Genomic DNA, 20,701 nt, shown 5'->3' on the forward strand with positions numbered 1-20,701 from the left:
TATTATTTTTTTATTCTTTTTTTTATTATTCCATTACGCTTTCTTTGCTAGACTTCACACACAGAAAACACCTCATGCATTCTAGAGTATCCAAATTGTTACAATATATGTCGAAAAGAGCAAATAAACTGATTTTCCCGGATTTTCCCAGTTTTTTCCCATTTTCCCAATAAAAAATTTTGCCCTACATGTAGGAACCTCCAGTATATCGAAAAACACATAAAAAAATAATATAATTTAAAATAAGCAAAAAAAGAAGATTTTTTGGAAATTTGACCGTCCCTTGGATTTGAACCCAGGAGCCCTCCCTCCTGCAGCGAACTTGCTTGTTTGGTGGCCTACCTTCCTATCCACGGTGATACATGAAGCCTGCCACAATTTCGCTTCAAATGCTCTCTCCTCTCATCTTCGCAATATACTTTTAGGGGCGCACTGTGACCCCCCTAATATGCCTATAAAAATTATCTTCAGCAGCCTTGTTTGGACCATAGACCCCTACTTAGGGTCCGAGTTTGAAAATTATGCATTGATATTAAAGGGAGCTAGGGGGTCATGCACTTTGAACCATTCTCGATTCATTTTATTTTTTTATTCTTTTTTTTATTATTCCATTACGCTTTCTTTGCTGGACTTCACACTCAGAAAACACCTTATGCATGCTAGAATATCCAAATTGTTACAATAGAAGTCGAAAAACAAGAAATAAACTGATTTTCCGGGATTTTTCCAGTTTTTTCATAATAAAATTTTTTTTTCCTACATGCAAGAGCCTCCAGAATATCGAAAAACATATAAAAAAATAATATAATTTAAAAAAAAGCTTTTTTGAAAATTTGACTGTCACTTGGATTCGAACCCAGGACGCCTCCCTCCGGCAGCGAACTTGCATGTCTGGTGGCCTACCGTCCAGTCCACGGTGATACGTGAAGCCTACCACAATTTCGCTTCAAAAGCTCTCTCCTCTCATCTTCGCAATATACTTTTAGGGGCACACTGTGACCCCCCTAATATGCCTATAAAAATTATCTTCAGCAGCCTTGTTTGGATCATAGACCTCTACCTAGGGCCCGAGTTTGAAAATTATACATTGATATTAAAGGGAGCTAGGGGGTCATGAAATTTGAACCATTCTCGAGCCATTTTATTTTTTTATTCTTTTTCTTTTATTATTCCATTACCCTTTCTTTGCTGGACTTCACACACAGATAACACCCCATGCATTCTAGAATATCCAAAATGTTACAATAGAAGTCGAAAAACAACAAATAAACTGATTTTCCGGGATTTTTCCAGTTTTTTCCCAATAAATATTTTTTTCTTTCCTACATGCAAGAACCTCCAGAATATCGAAAAACATATAAAAAAAATAATATAATCTTTAAAAAAAAAGAATTTTTGAAAATTTGACTGTCTCTTGGATTCGAACCCAGGACGCCTCCCTCCGGCAGCGAACTTGCATGTCTGGTGGCCTACCGTCCAGTGCACGGTGATACGTGAAGCCTACCACAGTTTAGCTTCAAAATCTCTCTCCTCTCATCTTCGCAATATACCTTTTGGGGCCCACTGTTACCCCCCAAATTGGCCTATAAAAATTATCTTCAGCAGCCTTGTTTGATTCATAGACCCCTACTTAGGGTCCGAGTTTGAAAATTATACATTGATATTAAAGGGAGCTAGGGGGTCATGAAATTTGAACCATTCTCGAGCCATTTTATTTTTTTATTCTTTTTTTTATTAATCCATTACGCTTTCTTTGCTGGACTTCACACACAGAAAGCACCCCATGCATTCTAGAATATCCAAATTGTTACAGTAGAAGTCGAAAAAGAGTGAATAAGCTGATTTACCTGGATTTTTCCAGTTTTTTCCCATTTTTCCAATAAATTTTTTTTCTTCATGCAGGAACCTCCAGAATATCGAAAAACACATAAAAAATCATATAATTTAAAATAAACAAAAAAAGAAGATTTTTTGGAAATTTGAGCGTCCCTTGGATTCGAACCCAGGACCCCTCCCTCCTGCAGCGAACTTGCTTGCCTGGTGTCCTACCTTCCAGTCCACGGTGATACGTGAAGCCTACCACAGTTTCGCTTCAAAAGCTCTCTCCTCTAATCTTCGCAATATACTTTTAGGGGCACACTGTGACCTCCCTAATATGCCTATAAAAATTATCTTCAGCAGACTTGTTTGGACCATAGACCCCTACTTCGGGTCCGAGATTGAAAATTATACATTGACATTAAAGGGAGCTAGGGGGTCATGAAATTTGAACCATTCTCGATTCATTTTATTTTTTTATTCTTTTTTTTTATTATTCCATTGCGCTTTCTTTGCTGGACTTCACACACAGAAAACACCTTATGCATGCTAGAATATCCAAATTGTTACAATAGAGGTCGGAAAAGAGCAAATAAACTGATTTTCCCGGATTTTCCAGTTTTTTAACATTTTCCCAATAAAATTTTTTTTACCTACATGCAGAAACCTCCAGAATATCGAAAAACACATAAAAAAAAATAATATAATTCAAAATAAAAAAAAGGAAAATTTTTTTAAAATGTGACCTTCCCTTGGATTCGAACCCAAGACCCCTCCCTCCTGCAGCGAACCTCCTTGTCTGGAGGCTTACCTTCCAGTCCACGGTAATACGTGAAGCCTACCACAATTTCGCTTCAAAAGCACTCTCCTCTCATCTTCTCAATATACACTTAGAGGCCCACTGTGACCCCCGTAATTGCCCTATAAAAATTATTTTCAGCAGCCTTGTTTGAACCATAAACCCCTACTTAGGATCCGAGTTTGAAAATTATACCTTGATATTAAAGGGAGCTAGAGGGTCTTGAAATTTGAACCTTTCTCGAGCCATTTAATTTTTTATACTTTTATTTTATTATTCCATTACGCTTTCTTTGCGGGACTTCACTCACATAAAACACCCCATGCATGCTAGAACATCAATAAAGTTACAATAGAAGTCGGAAAAGAGCAATAAAACTGATTTTCCTCGGTTTTTTCCAGTTTTTTCCCATTTTCCCAATAAAAACATTTTTTCCTACATGCAGGAACCTCCAGAACATCGAAAAACACAGAAAAAAATAATATAATTTAAAATAATCCAAAAAAAAAAGAAAATTTTTTGGAAATTTGACTGTTCCTGGGATTTGAACCCAGGACCCTTCCCTCCTGCAGCGAACTCGCTTGTTTGGTGGCCTACCTTCCTGTCCACAGTGATACGTGAAGCCTACCACAGTTTCGTTTCAAAAGCTCTCTACTCTCATCTTTGCAATATACATTTAGGGGCCCACTGTGACCCCCCTAATTGGCCTTTAAAAATTATCTTCCGCAGCCTTGTTTGGACCATAGACCCCTACTTAGGGTCCGAGTTTGAAAATTATTCCTTGATATTAAAGGGAGCTAGGGGGGTCTTGAAATTTGAACCTTTCTCGAGTTATATTATTTTTTTATTATTTTTTTTTTATTATTCCATTACGCTTTCTTTGCTGGACTTCACACACAGAAAACACCCCATGCAGGTTAGATTATCCAAAATGTTACAATAGAAGTCGAAAAAGAGCAAATAAACTGATTTTCTTGGATTTTTACCATTTTCTCAAAAAAAAATTTTTTTTTTCCTTCATGCAGGAACCTTCAGAATATCGAAAAACACATAAAAAAATAATATAATTTAAAATAATCAAAAAAAGATGTTTTTTTTTGGAAATTTGACCGTCCCTTGGATTCGAACCCAGGACCCCTCCCTCCTGCAGCGAACTTGCTTGTCTGGTGGCCTACTTTCCTGTCCACAGTGATACGGTAGGCCTACCACAGTTTCCTTTCAAAAGCTCTCTCCTCTCATCTTCGCAATATACATTTAGGGGCCCACTGTGACCCTCCTAATTGGCCTATAAAAAAATTTTTCAGCAGCCTTGTTTGGACCATAGACCCCTACTTAGGGTCCGAGTTTGAAAATTATACCTTGATATTAAATGGAGCTAGGGGGTCTTGAAATTTGAACCTTTCTCGAGCCATTTAATTTTTTATACTTTTATTTTATTATTCCATTACGCTTTCTTTGCAGGACTTCACACACAGAAAACACCCCATGCATGCTAGAATATCCAAAATATTACAAAAGAAGTCAAAAACGGCAGATAAACTGATTCTCTTGGATTTTTCCAGTTTTTTCCCATTTTACAAATAAAATTTTTTTTCCTACATGCAGGAACCTCCAGAATATCGAAAAACACGTAAAAAAATAATATAATTTAAAATAAGCAAGAAAAAAGAAAATAAAATTTTTTGAACATTTGACCGTCCCTGGGATTCGAATCCAGGATCCCTCCCTCCTGCAGCGAACTTGCTTGTCTGGTGGCCTTCCTTCCAGTCCACAGTGATAGGTGAAGCCTACCACAGTTTCACTTCAAAAGCTCTCTCCTCTCATCTTTCCAAAAAATATGAGGTCGAGTTTTATATGCCTTAAAATAAATTTTAAAACAAACTTTAATAACTTTACTTATATAAGTTTTTTTTAATGTATGCGCAATGTATGTGTGTATTGTAATTACATATATTTAAATGTACGCATGTATTTATACATTACTTGTAGTTATGTACATGTATACGTTGTATGTACATGCGTACATTGTGCATATAACTATTTTTTTGTGCATCCATACATTACATGGGCATAAGTATTAACAGAATATGTAGTTATACAAGTACATCGTACGTTGTACATAAGTTCATACTTTGCGTGTACATATATCGATGTACATATACCGATGTACATATAAATGTGCATGCATACATGTACGCATTTTATTTACGCAACTATGTGCATATATTGCACCTTTAAATAACATTCTTATATATTGTACGTAAATACGTCCAATTTTATATACATACGTACAGTGTATATACGTGCTATTATCGTAAATTCATACAATGTATGTACTTAAGTACATAAAAGCATGCAAACGCATAAACATTATTTTGATATACGTTCATACATGCATTGTCTATGCATACAGAGATACAAAACATTGCCTTTTTGTACAAACTAACATAGCTGCGTACATGTATCATAAATGCATAATTATATGTACTAAGCATATGTGTATTGCATTAAGTATATTACAGTATAATTATGAATATTGTACGTACAAACAACGTTTGTGCATATATTGTATAGGAATCGCAAATTGTACGTTCATTCGTGCGTACATTCTATGTACATAAAAATATGTAAACTCATGCATACTTACATAATGAATTTGCTTATAGTATACAATCGTAAAACTTGTAATCGTATAGTTTGATTACAAGTAATCAAAATTACATGTTATCGAATTACATGTAATCATGATTACATGTAATCATATATTTTAATTTCTTGTAATCATAATTACCCGTAATCGTTTTCGTTGTGATTACTTGTAATCGCTATTACTTGGAATCATGATTACAAGTAATTGATTGCTGTAATTGAAAAATGTAATTGATTACATTTTTCACTACTGTAATTAGTGAAACTGTAATTAGTGTACTGTAATTCACACTTACATTTTTCACTACTGTAATTGATTACATTTTTGATTACATTATGCACTTGTAATCGTGATTACAAGTAATTGATTACATAGCTGTAATTATCTGTAATCAATTACAGTTGTAATCGATTGCTGTAATCGAAGGCCAACTCTGGTACAGAGTATGCAGTTTGTATGAATTGATCCAAATCGGGGTTATTTGTACTGTTTGGATAGAACACCATCTGATAGTAGAAATGAAGTTATTGGATTGTAATCCTTCATATCTATGACTAATTCTTTATTGAGGATTTCTTTAAAGCCTGCTGGATCATTATCTTTCAATTTATTATAGAAAGTGGCACTTAATTTATTAACATATTCTCTAATTGTGTCTGTATTTAATTCATTTATATTAGTTTTGTTCGGTAGGTGCACCAGTAATCCATTTGAGCATTTTGTTTTGAGCTATTTCTAGTCTTCTCATTTGGGATAGATTTAAGCAGTCCCAAGTAAGGCAGGCGTAAGCTAGAATCGGCATGATACACATTAAGTATGGTGTTTTTTTAAAATTTAATTGTAACGATGAGCTTCAATTAATAATTGGTCTGAGTCAGCTACGTAGGGAGCACTTGACTATAACAAAGCTGATAATGTTGCCATAGATAAAGCGTTTTGCTATAACGCCATCTCTTGTCGGTTTCAATTATCAATAACTTCCCTTTTTTTTCGGTTTGCAAAATTTTTGAACTAACTGTAGCCTATGAATTTAAGTTGTCAATAAAATTTTAAAATGGTTTCAGGGCTTCGGTTAATTTTTTTAATTATTTGCAAATTTTAATTCAATGCATAATTAAAATTAACTCGTGTCCAGAGAGTGTAGTGATTCCCGTTGTTTAAATTCTTCGCAAATAATTATTTGTTGTGATTACAGGATAAAAGGATGTATTAATGAAATTTTAATTAAACCTTTAATTTACTTCACATAATGAGTGTAATTTGCTTTTTTCAAATTCATAACAGAACGATTTGTGTAATTGAAAGTTTGTGCTTAACAGTGTTCAAATTATCGAAAAAAATAGAACCATCTTGAAGAATTGGTGTAAATTCATTAATGTTTAGTGCAATATTGCAAAAATTATGCTCATTTGTTATGATATATAATTGCAAAATTTATAATCAATGTTGCAAATATGTGCATTTTATTTTGCAAAAACCACGTTCTATAACTGATTATGAGTTCAGTTTTGTCACAATTTTAACAAATATTGATTAATATTGTATCTTGTGTTTAACTTTTATTTACTAATAATTTGTTAATTTTATTTCTGTGTATTTTTTTTATTATTTTTTTTATTGTATGGTTGCATTAGATTTTAAATGTTTTAACTATAAAATGAAATTGAAATGTCCAGTAGCCTAAAACTTATAGTATACCATACAAAATTATAATTTTTATTTATCAATTCTTTTGTTGATACAAATTATATGTGTAATTTTACTATTCACCTCAAATCTTTATTACCAGATTTTAAAGTATAACTGTAAGATATTAAAAGATAATTGATGATGTAATTATTCAAACTATTATACTATGTTCTTAGGGTGGCTATACGACAGTCAGGAAATTTTATCATTCTAAAATTGTCAGTGATTTTTAGTTAAATATCCGGTTAATCAGGAAAAATAATAAATTTACGTTTTCATGTTTATTATGCCGGAAGTTCGATAATGTTTCCAAAATAAATTAGTCTTGTAATGATTCGTAATTTTTATGGCACGTCATTTATGAAATATATCTCAAAATAAATGCATAAATTTGTTTTGAATAAATTTATCTTAAACATAAATCAGGAAATACGTTATTTGTTAATAAATATTGCTTTTACTTTAAATTTTTTAAAGAATTTTTTTTAAAATGTTATTTGAGGGTGTAAAATTTTCCTTAATTACCTTAGGCAACTGAATATTTAGTAATTTATTATGTAAAGATAGACTCTCTAACATAATAAATAATTTGACATCAGATTGTTCTTGACATTTTAGTGCAGGGAGACAACATTATATGAACATGAAATGTTAAAAGTTTGAGAAAATTACTGATAATTTAATTTTTGATGTGTTTTTATTTCAATAACTTTTAATGATGTGGGTAATATTAAAGGTATTGCGATCATACAGCAATCTTACTTCAAAATAATATTAATTTGTTCAAATAAATATGTTCCCCTTTTTTTCAGCTTATTCCATTTTTAAGGATTTGATCACCGAAAAGTTCTTTATATTACACTTTTACATTTTAAAAATTGTTTATATTTTTCTTAAAATAATGGCGGGCACAAAGTTTAATCTGGCTAGTACCTTTAGTATCGAAATTTGATTCCCTGTGTTACATTATTCATTTTTCATGTTACAGACTAAAAGACTTATACATAAGTGTTCTGTAATACATATTATGTTAAGACATAACTGAATAATAAATTTTAACCTACTCGGCAGTAAAATCAAGAAATTTGGTCTGAAAATTCTGAGTGTTTTTCGTCACCCTTGTTTCAGATTTGGTCTAATTTATTGAGCAATGTATCTAGAAGAAATTCCTTTTAACTTAGAGTTTTAATATGACTTTAATATTTCAACAGTAATGTGTAAAAGGGTTATTTGCTCAAAATGTTAATTTTTTCCTAAAACAATTGAGAAAAATTCATCTCATTAATAACTTAAAGTTGGTAATTTTTATATTAATTGAATTGTTAACTGTTTTTTAGAAATTTGTCTTTCTTCAAATTTTTAATTGACACATATTTTCATTTTTCGTACATCTTTTCTTTGCAACCAATGGAACATTATATCATAAGTGAAAAAAATTAAGTTGACTTTTTATTTTTATGGAGGAAGTTTTATTATTCATATTTTTTTCACCTATATTTAAGCAATTTATCTAAGATTAGGAAGTGTCAATAAGTACTAGAACTGAACTACTAATTTCTATAATACTTTAAGATTTTTTTTTTTTTTCAATAGAGTATGTTTATGTGTCACTAAATTGATTTATTCTTAAATAATGTCTATGAATAGGAGGTATTTCAGTTTTTCTTATAATTATCTATTATATATTTTTGCGTATGAGATAGAACAAAAGAATAAAACTTTGATAGGATATTATAGACTGATATTACAAACTCTAGGATTTTTTTTTTTTTTTTGTGTTCAAACTATATATATGTGCATAGTTGAAAGAATTTAAACAAAACAAGGTTTATAACTAAATTAGTTCTTGCTTTAAAATTTAAATATTGTTAAAAAAGATTTTTGATAGAAATTGCTTAGCTTAAAGTAACTTAATGAATTGTAATTGTTCGTAAGTAGTTCTAAGATGCATAATATTTTTTTTTTTTTTTTTTAATGTTTTTATAATTGTTTTCTTGGGTTGAACCTTTTTGACTAAATTTCTGGTGGCACTTGTGTTTCTATACTTATAATTAATTAAATGAATTGCTGAATTAATTTTATTATCAAATTTATAACATTATGTTTAGATGTGCAAAACTAAGTCGAAATTTAATTTAACCAATATGTTAAATTTTGATATATTATAATTTTATATATTATATGTATGATATATTATACATTTTTCTAAACTAATTTCTAATAACTCTAACTTCAAATATTTCTAAAGTCTAAAACTAAGAACATTCCAAATTGTAGATATGTTAATTCTGAATGTTAAAGGAATTAAATCTTTCAATGGTTTTTTTCCTTTAAAGAAAACTAATTACAGCATAAAAGAAAAAAAAGGAAGGAAAGAAAAAAGACTAGAACGTAAATAAATTTTAAACAGTTAAATACTTATTAGATTAAATTAATTTATAAAACTAAATTTTCCAGAAAAGTAAGAAACATGATGTAAATTTTTTTCCAAGTAAAACAAAATGTGCAAATACTGTTTCATATGCGTATAAGATAAAATATGAAAATACTGTTTCATATGTGTATTACTATGAATCTGAAACAACAAAACTTGTAATTTTAACTCACAAGAAGTAGATAATATCTAAAGTATTAATAAAGGAGGAGAAAATATAAATAAAAGAAGTAATCATCTACAATTGAAGGTAATGTGAGTCAGTTAAGTACAATCAGTGAGCTTGCTGCACATAATTTAGGTTTTCGAACCATGGAATAAAGCTTGATTCTCTGCTCCATGGAATTCTCTGCTTGAATTTCTTTTGCCATATTCATTTTAAAAAAGATATTTACTCTTTCTTTAAAACAGCTGCTGATAATACCTGATTAAGAACATCTTTCTTCAAAGGGAATAGAAATAACAGCTTTTATTTAAAATTAAGCAGTTTTAATTAAACACAATTTAATCAAACCTTAACTGCATTCACATCAAATTTATAAAGAAAAGTTTTTACATTTAAGTTTATATTCAACTGAGTAAAGTATTAAATCAAGAGTGTATAGTAAAGTATTTGAATAATAGTTTCAAGTACCAAGTGAAGTGTATATTATATATATAGAGAGAGAGAATTTAATAAAAAGGTATAATTAGTTGTTTGATGATAATATATTTTCAAATAAATTATTTCAATCATTATTAATTGTGATTATATTATACATTGTTTTTAATTTATGTATTTGTGAATTGTGTAATTTTTTTTAAGAATTTTAATTAATAAAATAATTTGTTTTTAAAAGTTTTATTAATTTTTATTCACATGTTTTACATAGAAAAACTAATTATTTTATTAAAATTCTTTATTACGTTATTTTATCTTTTTAAAGTTTGATTAAAAAAAATATAAAAAATTAGTGAATCCTAGTATTTTTGTGAAAACAATCTAAAAATGTTTTTTACATTGTTGGTATATTATTAATTTTTATAGTATAATTCTGATTTTAGAATTTTGAAGTGCTGTAAATATGCTAAATGTTAGTAATGTTTAAAGATTTTAATTAATTTTAAACAAAATGTTGTAATTTAAAAGATAGAATTTCAAGTTGAGTACCACAAAATGGAATAGAATTAAAGGGATTTTTTGTGACAATTTATTTTAATTCTATTTCATTTGTTTCATTGTGAATTTCTATTTTGCTATTTTTATTTATATTGATTCATGATCAAAATACTTATGAGTTATTCCTATAGTATGAATTAAACTTAATTCTGAAAGTTCAGATAGGTCAATTAGATTCAGATAGGTGTTTAACACATTTAAAAATAAAGACAAAATATGAGATATTTGAACTAGAGTTCATTTATTTTTCCTGATTGCAACCTTTTCGGCAACTTGCTGCAATTGGCATAACATGTGAGTGGCCAGTGTGAAAAATCATTGCTATACTTAAATGTTATAATTCCCATAGCCTCTAGAAAAATGAATCTCTATGGAATAAAAATTTTTACCTATAACATTAAAGCATTTTTTTTTTAAGTTCAAGATTTAAATGTGTATTTTACATATAAGATATTAATGGTCCTTAAAATGTGAGAAGTTGTGCATTTTTAAAAGCCCTGTCTAAGTAATGATCTAAAATAGTTTAAAAAAATCATTTTTTTAACCATCTGATTTTAATTTTTATGATTTTTTTCTTCTGTTGCGCTTCTAGACATGTGGAAACTATCTTTTCTATTTCATCCATATTTTAAAATAGAAAACAATATTTTGAATTTTCAGTGCTAAAAATAAATTTTAAAATTATTAAAAATGAATTTTTATATATTTATTAACAAAACTCTCCAAACATCCCTGTGTGGCTTATTTATAGTTTTAGGAATACAACGCATTGGGTAAACAGTCTGCTTGAGTACTGCTAGGATGATCTTGATTTAGCTTAGAATTTGAATTGTCAATCTTTAAAATAATCAATTTCAGTTTATAATAGCTATCAGAAAAAGTATTTCTGTGCAATAAATTTGCAGCTAAGAGTCATGTCATTGTAAAAACGTTAAAAATTTCTTACTTACACCGATGCCTGCATTAAAGGTCTTTTGTTATTAAGTAAATTTAATGCTCTTATTCTGATCTACGTATTTTAATCTTTCATGTTGCTTTATTAACTTCCTTAATTTTAGTCTCATTTTCAATTTGATAATTCTTTTTTTTATATAAAATACTTGTGTAAGGTTACAATAGATATTTTATCACAGCTCATGTAAAAATGTCTAATTTTGATAAACTTTTATATAAAAAATAAATTTAAATATTTTTTTTATTTGCTTAACATGCATTATTTAAAAAATAAATATATATTTCATAATTTTGACGTTTAAAATTTCAAATTTAGGAAATTTTTTGTTAATATAATTGATTTTTAAAAGTGTATGTTAAGTCAGTTGTTGTAAAAAACCACATACGTTAAAATGTATGGCATAACAAAAGAATTATTATTTATTTATTTTTTTAAATTTTGATGTAGTGTTAACAATTTCAACATCTGTCAAAATAAAATAAGCAAATCAGCTTTAGTGAATGCTGTTTTAAATGTTGTACATTTTCAATTCATTATTCTAAGAGTTTATTTCAATATTTTTATAATATTGATGAGTTTCAGTGTTGTTTGTATAGTTTTCCATATTATTTAGCTTAATCTAGCAGTTAGACTTGTGTATTTATTATTAGATTCATTTTTAAGTCTATTATCTTTTGGAAAATATTGTGTTGATACTTTTTATACCATTAATAATCTACATTATTATTATTATTGTTGCCTTACATTAGCCAAGGAAATGAAAGAAAAGAAAAAATTGAGTTCTTTTAAAACTTAGTAGAATTGTTGGGGAGAAAATTAGATAATTTATAATATGTTAGAAGTCCCCAACAATAGAAAATAAGTGTTTGGAGATTTTTAAAATTTTTTTTTTTTTAGCTTTTCAAAATTAACATAAAAAAAAGTAGCTGTCAGTCCTAGGAAAAAAAATTTACTATTGATGATAAATTGAATAATATTTCCTACAAATAGGTACTTTTTTGAGGGATCATTTGTTCGTGAAATAAATGTCATCGAAACCTTTTTTTAAAATAGTTTTTTCAACATGCCTAAAAAACTAAAAGGCTTAGAAGAAAAAAAGGGGGGGGGGGAAGCTTAATGTACAAATTAAGTAATTAAACTTCATATGCTTCCATATGAAAAATTTTTTTTATGACATTAAATGTTTTGAAAATATGGGACGGAGAAATAAAATATACTAATAATTATCATATCATACTAAATGAGAACATGGCTGCTGCCGCTTGCCATTACTCGAATTTTTAACTAAGTGCTTTATTTGACAGCTAAACAAACCACTATATTTGTCAATTTTTTAAAAAAATTTTGAAGAGACTGTTTATTATTTTATTTATTTTTTAAAAAAATGATTTACAGCAGCATCCAATACTATGCAACTTGCTGCAATTTTCCCTACATCCTGTAGACTGTGGTTCCGTGTTAGTGTTCTGATCTCAATGAAATCAAAACTTAAAAGTCAAATATTCATAAAAAATATTAACATAGCAGTTGGTGTGAACAAGCCCACTAGAGAATCGCATAATTTTAAGGAGGCTTTTGATTTGTGAAAATCTAAAAACTATTGAATGAAAAGAAGAAGAAAAATTTTTTTGCTTAATTTTGTAATAAATGTTTATGAATCATTTTGATATGCAAATATTATTGATCCAGTTACTAGGCTTTATTTTGTTTTATAACTGGCAGTGAACCACTGACCAAATTCTAACTTTACAACTATCAATGTTCAACTCCGTAGCCTGTTAGTTTTGAACCCAACCCGGAAGACAAGGAAATTCCTGGATCACGCATTAAGACAAACCAGCCTTCATAGATAACTTTTTGATGGAACTAATTTCATTTGCATTACACGGAGAAGAAAACCACAAAAACCTCCTATGGTTAGCCTGACTAACCTGTGATCCCCCTACCACTGAGAATATATTTTTTTTTGCAGGACTGTGCTCAGTGCAAGCTGGGAGCAGAATTTGTATAAATCAACCACCTCTGTGATTCGAACCTGGGTCACTTCATTAGGAAGCGAATGTTCCACCCCTGAGCCATCACGGCTTTAGACATCACGTTTTTATAACCTTCTTTGAATAAAAAACAACTATTTTTGAGTTTGCGACAGTCAATGTTCAACTCCGTAGACTTGTAATTTTGAACGCATTCTAGAAGACGTTGGAACTCCTCGATCAAGTATTGGGGCTAACTCGACTTTGTGGAAGTCTTTTTGATGGAACTAATCCGCATTTGCTTTACATAGTAAGGAAAATCACGAAAACCTCCCACGGTTTGCCTGAAGGCAAGGGGACTCTAACCCATGCTCCGTCTACCATTGAGGATATTTTGGGACAACTCTGTGGTAGGTGCGGAATTAGTATAAACCAGCCATCACTGGGATTTGAACCTGGGGCAATTTATTGCGAAGCGAGCCCCTATCCCCTGAACCACCACAGGCACTTGGTTTTCAATTATTTTACATCAAAGTAAAATTTGAATCATGTTATAAAATTAAAGCTTAAAATATGAACCTTTGCAGCCATGTACTCTTATAAAAAGAAAACTTCAACTCTTTCTTTTTACCTTTGAATTTTTAATTAATTTTTTATTAGCTTCTTGTAATTTTCAATATCGAGAATATTCAAACAATTTTTTTAATCAACTTATATTATGCATGTAAGACATAGATTTTATGAATATATATTGATGTAGTGCTTAGTGTCATACAAATCATGACATTCAATTATGTATTGAAACCAATCAGTTTACTGCAATTTGTATTTCTTTAACATTAACTATATAATTTTAACAAGTATTTATTTGCAGTTCCCTATTATGCTGAAAGTGTCAAAATGCTTAAAGAATTGAAGCGCAAGATTCACAGATGCCCGTACTGTGCCTACATTACTCCTTATTCAAGTAACATTTACAGGCATGTTCGATCACATACCAAAGATAAGCAATTCATTTGTCATTTTTGTCTAAAGACATTTGCATCTGAAGAGATTTGTAAAACACACACGGATCATTGTCCGAAAGAGTATGGTTGTGATGAGTGTGGTATCAAGTTCAGTAGACATTCTGATTTTACTAAACATTACTTAAAAATTCACCAACAAGTTGAACAATGTGATACTGTTGTTGTACCTAATGATTACCAAACTGCCTATAATTTCTGAAATTTTAAAATTTATTTATTTAAAAAAGAAAATACCAAAGATGAACAATTCAGTTTAGTTGACATTCTGATTTTACTAAACATTACTTAAAAATTCACCAACAAGTTGAACAATGCAATACTGTTGTTGTACCTAATGATTACCAAGTGTTTCAATAATTTCTGAAATTTTAAAATTTATTTATTTTTAAAAAAAAGTACCAAAGATAAACGATTCATTTGTTGTGTTTGTCCTTAAGAGGACGTTTTTCTGCAGGGCTTCATGAAAAATTCTGTTTTAAAAGCACAAATAATTTAAAATTTAATGTAAAGAAAATATTGAGTTCATGTAAACCATAAAATTTTTATTCAAAACATAAAAATGTGAAAACGAAGAATTGGGGCTGAATTAACATAATAGAAAAATTATGCTGCCATACTTTATTTGCATTTTGAAATTTTGAAGAAAATTTCAAATGAAGTTTGAAAATTTTAGTATTGTTTATACATTTAGTTTACTAAACTCACTCTTTTTTTTTTTTTTTAAACTTTAAATTACTAATAGAAAAGAATTTACCATAAAAAGTTTATTCTGTAGTGTGGCATCCTCAAAGTTGCCAAGATTGTGCATGAAAATTGATAGTTGTGAGAAAAAGTTTGACTGAGTTGAAAGTGAAAAGTTTTTCATTTGATAATTTTATTTAGCTAAGCAGTGCTTAAAAATGCACTCAGTTTCAGTATGATACTGTTGTGCTTTCTGATAATAGAAAAAAGTATAAAGTTTCTAAATTTTTTAAACATATATGAGGATAAATCAGATTAGGACTTTATTTTTTTATGGGTAGATAAAACTCTCTTGATCCTTTGGCTCCGATTGATTTTTCCTCATATTTTGCCTCAACTTTATTTTTAAATCCATTTATTTAATTTCTATCAAATAAACTAAAATGTAAAATTTTTTTCATTTTGTTTAAAAAATTGTGAAATTATATAAAATTTTAGAACACACTGCAAGTTTTTGGGAATCATTCAAAATCTGAAATTGATTCCAATGGGGATAAAATGATATTTTGAAGAAAAAATAAAGACTGGATTTAATATGTATCACATGACATGTAAATACTCTTTCATTTAATCAATAAATACACAAATAGTAAAAAAAAAAAAAAAAAAAAATATTAGATTTGTGAGAATAATCTATATTATTACTTATTTCTACACCTTTAAAAAATTTTCTCTATTTAATATTAAAATAAATTTTTTTATTTGTCAATGTATTTTTAAGCGACATGAAAAAACAGGAGTTTTTATTTTTTTTTAGATATAAAATTTCTGATAGTATGATTGTTTTAATATGTTTATATATTTTTATTAAGTTTTGAAGTGTAAGCAAATTTAAACACTCTTATTCTAGTTTTTTTTTTAAGTATTACCATAACAACATAAGCTTACTTCTAAATTGGCAATGTGTTCTAGAACATATTTGTCAGCCACTTTTCATTAACTAATAAATAAATGAACACTAGATAAATGTAATTGTTTTACTGTCATGTTTCTAAAATTGTGTTATAGAAATATTTATTTTGAAAAAAATTCATTTTCTTAATGAATATGTTTTGGATCTGTTTTTAAAAATATTTGCTTTACAAAAATTTCATTTCTAGATTTTAATTTAAGCAATTTAATTTTAAATGCACTTTAAATCACTCAGTGATTAAAGTAAGTCTATATTTAGAAGTAATTTCTGATGTAATTAAGTTGGCATACGAAATTTAGAGCATAAAAAATCGATTTCAACAGTTTGACTCAAATAAAAATTTAGTTAAGGAACTTGAATCCACAAGGTGATTTATTTGTGGATTAAAATCTTAATCATCCTTGATTTTATTTTTATCAATTTTATTTTTCGATAATTTTTTAAATTATCAAACAAGTTTTTATTGTATTAAAGCTTATTCTATATAAAATAAACTAAAAATATGATTCAAGTTTATTTCAAATTGTTTGATAAGTAATATAATGAGTAATACAATGAATGTTATGACAAAAATATAATTGTAAATAATGATACCAACTATTATGTTTTTAAAACTATTGTGCAGCAGTTTATAAATCAGTTGTGAATGCTGTTAGCTGCTGAAAAGTCCTATTCTTTTCAAATTGTCTGTGCTACTTTGCAGAACAACATAACTGTGATAAGCCTAACAAATGACGTCAGCAGTTTGCTAAGAACTAAATTTTTCATTTAGTCTACAATTTTCACATCTTGTGTTTTTATATGCATTATTATAATTGATCATTGTTAATTTTTTTTGTTATTAATATATATTTTATCAAAATTATAACATTAATTTATTTTTCTAGTTTTTGTAATGAGTTTTTGATATCAGTTCAATACTATCTTTTCATTTTAAAGGTAAACATGTCATGTTTTAATCTTAAAATAAATGTCTTTTTTTTTTTATTAAAAAAACTCTTGATAACTAAACTAGAACCAGGATTATTCAGTAGTGAAAAGAAATATTGTAATGATGAAATTTATTAATGAAACTGATAGAATAGTTGAAATTAGTAAAAACAATTTTTATCGCAATAAAGTGAAAATATTAATATAATACATTAAAGGTTGAAAATACATTAATTTTTTTTCAAATGAAATCTTTTAATATTATGCATAATTTTTAGAAAGTCATCCAGTGCTTTCTCTAGAATTTGAAATTTTCTTTCTTAAAAACGATGGCTTTTAATTGGAACACCTAGTTCTCCGGTCTTTTGAATTACATCACAATTTTTTATTATAGTAAGCAAAAGGCTTTCCAGGATTTTGAATATTTTAAGCAATTTGTGATTTCAATGTAATTCTTTTATCCACTTTCTTCAAATTTTTTTTATTTCTATACTAAGCATATAGCCTTAATCTGTTTACTTGCAGTAATTTTCGTTAAAAATCAACATTTGGTTAAATAAAAAAAATATATCTTGGAGAGAACTGTTAAGTATAAGCTAAAATAAAATCAAGAAGAACGTGAGTAAATCCTCTCTTACAACACTTCTCAGAGAGATAAAATACAATTAAAAAAAAAAAAGTTGTAGTTTATTAACGTCGCACTAGAGCTGCACAATGGGCTATTTGTGACGGTCTGGGAAACATCCCTCAGGATGATCTGTAGTCATACCATCCTAATTTCGATCCCCTGCAGAGGGGATGGCAACTCCGCTTTACTAGCACATGAATTTAAAAAAAAAAAATGTAATTGAAACCTTTTGAAACTAAATTTACAAAGGTTATGAACTCAAACAGGTCCACCATGCACAGGCAGTATACACTGAAAATTCTCAATATTGGAAAGTAATAGATATTTCGAATCTTTATGACCATTGAATATACCGAGGATCTTCTAAGTTAAGAATAAGTGGTCATGTCTCTTCTTTTTCATTCACAGAGTGGTAACAAAAAAAAAAAAAAAAAAAAATGGTGGTTTGAATAATTTCCTCTAGACTTTTGTTATCCTGTTGCCCATTGACTCACTGTCAACGGAAAAATGTTAGTTTTCAAAGTGGGAAATAATGTGTTGTGTAGCCCTTGTTTTTGGAATGATTTCTAGGAATAAAAAAAGTGAAACAAAATTTTGGTCACTTTATTGGAATGAATGGTTCAGTTCCTCGTGGCAAAATTAAAGCGACATGGCGACATTGTCAGTGAGCATTATAGAGTTCTTGCAGAAAGATTTTTCTTTTTGAAAAGTGAAAAAATTTAGTTTTCTTTTCTACAGAAATTTACACATGTAATATTCGAACCATGCATTTAGATGATCACTTTTTGATTTATGCCGATAGTATCGTAAATCAATGTAATGTTTCGATTGTATTTTCAGCATTTATTGATATTGATTTACACATGGATTTTAAATACCCTGATATATTTCAAACAACATGGAAAATAGAAAGCGTGCATTTGAGTATTTACATTTTAAGGAAATAATTCTATCGAATTTTTTGGTAGTTATTGCTATTGATTTCTTCATGGTTTTTTACATGATATTGTTAATTACAACCTGATCTCTAATGATTTTTAATTATTTTTTATTATGATGATTATTTACAAAATGAGAAAAAGGAAATACTTGGTGCGTATTGTGTGTGTGTATATATATATATATATATATATAGTTTTTTTGTAAGCACAACTGTTGTTTTAAATCAGTTACATATATGTTTGTTATTATTAAAAGTATCTTGCAGAGAGATATTAGAGCTATCGAGTTTTGTCGCAGGCGACTGAATAAATTCAGCCATAAGGATTCAGTTTGGACGTTCTAATGACTGTTGAAATAATATGGTGTCTATGAAACAGAGCAAATGAGATTTCATGAATTGGTCTTTATTATAATGGAAGGAATTAAAAATTATAATCACTCTATATGAGAAGTGTTATGGTTTATTTTAGAGTTAAAACATGAGGCATCATCATTCTTGATTTTATTTTCCTTAAACTTAGTGATTATTTAAACATTATGTCATTCAACTAAAATGGCTGTACGGAACTAGTTTAGAAACATCATGCTTATAACTGAATTAAATAATTTTGAAAAAATAAATATAGAATATTGTTTTTGTAAAAAAGAAAAAAAGAGAGAAATCCAGTGTTTATGAGTTATGTTTAAATATTTTGCTATTGCTCGAAGTTTACTTACAATATAATGGCTTTGATTTATAGTATGTATATTATCACAACAGGGAGTTACTATATCAAGCTATAACTGTATTAAAAAATTATGAAAATAATTTTAATTATTTTTTTTTTATTATTTCAGAACAATAAAATGCCAATATTGTTATAATTCTGTTTTATACACTGATGTTAATTTGTTTACTGTTAAAACTTTGTGATTTAATCACTAAATTTCTTACAATATCTTTGATGTAACAAGTTTACCTGTTCTTGCAATTACTTGAAAACGTGTCTGATTTATATCCTAGAATTTTTAAAAATGCAAATTTCCTATAGATGTCTGCAACATTTCTTGAATAAATTCACTTTCATATAAATGTTTCTTTTTTTATATTTATAAGGTATATGTTCTTAAATGTTTTTTTTTTTTTTTTTTTATGCTATGGTTTTGTAATCTTTAATAGTATATTTTTCATAACTGTGATATTCAATTTTCTTTTTTAAGGCTTTTGTGTTAATTTCAAGAACCTTCTCTTTAATATTTTTTGGGCAAATAATTCCTTTAGAATTAATCATGCTACCATATCGATCTTAAAGGTTTGTATTCTTTAGGTTACTTATCCTCAAGATACTCAAGTGCTGGTATGAGATTTTCTAGACGCAGCTATTTCAACCTTTTTTTAAAAAACATTTTCTTCTTTTTCTGTTTTTTAAAATCATTTTTAGATTATTATTATTTTTTTTTTTGTTGAGGTTGTTGAAAAATAATCACATCGTTGAAAATATTTAATTTAACTTCTTTCTAAATGTATAATAACTAATGAAAATAAATTTACACATGAAATTGTCTTAATTGTTTTTCAATTATATTCTTTTAACTATATTTTGTGTTTTTCATTTAATCTCATGCTTTCCTAGTCATGTCATGAATCAATAATTAGATTGAAAATTTATTGATTGTTAAATTTTATTATGATCACGGTTGTAAGAATCAAGCAATTATTTATTTTTTAAGACTTATAGTTTGGAAATTTATTTCTAAGATAAATTAACATATATTTTTGTAATTTTTCTACACAGTCTAAAACGTTTATTTCCTCATTTACCAAAATTTCATTTCACTCATTATGTTTTTCACTTTTAATAGAGATAATGTAGTTGGTGTTTAAAAAGATGAAACTAATTGCTAGTTTATCTTTAATCTGACATTTTGAATCAAGATAAACCTTTTATGTCAGTGGTGATGAACCAGTGACCTGTGGATCCACCATGCACTGCCCATAAAGGCTTTTTTAATGATCCTTACATTGATTATTTTCTAACACTAAAAAGCAAAGCTAACTTGAA

At 28.1% G+C, this 20,701-nt stretch overlaps 1 long non-coding RNA gene across 1 annotated transcript; it reads left to right on the forward strand.

Annotated features, from left to right (window-relative positions):
- The first annotated feature begins 5,837 nt into the window (after positions 1-5,837).
- On the forward strand, positions 5,838-19,731 carry LOC139425737 (uncharacterized). The gene is made up of 2 exons (XR_011636893.2): positions 5,838-6,522; positions 14,352-19,731. It is a non-coding gene; the product is annotated as an uncharacterized LOC139425737 (long non-coding RNA).
- The last annotated feature ends 970 nt before the right edge of the window (positions 19,732-20,701 follow it).

Source organism: Parasteatoda tepidariorum, chromosome 4 (genome assembly GCF_982258835.1).
Source record: "Parasteatoda tepidariorum strain Cologne lab strain chromosome 4, Ptep-v5.0, whole genome shotgun sequence".
In the NCBI taxonomy this organism is placed as follows: domain Eukaryota; kingdom Metazoa; phylum Arthropoda; class Arachnida; order Araneae; family Theridiidae; genus Parasteatoda; species Parasteatoda tepidariorum.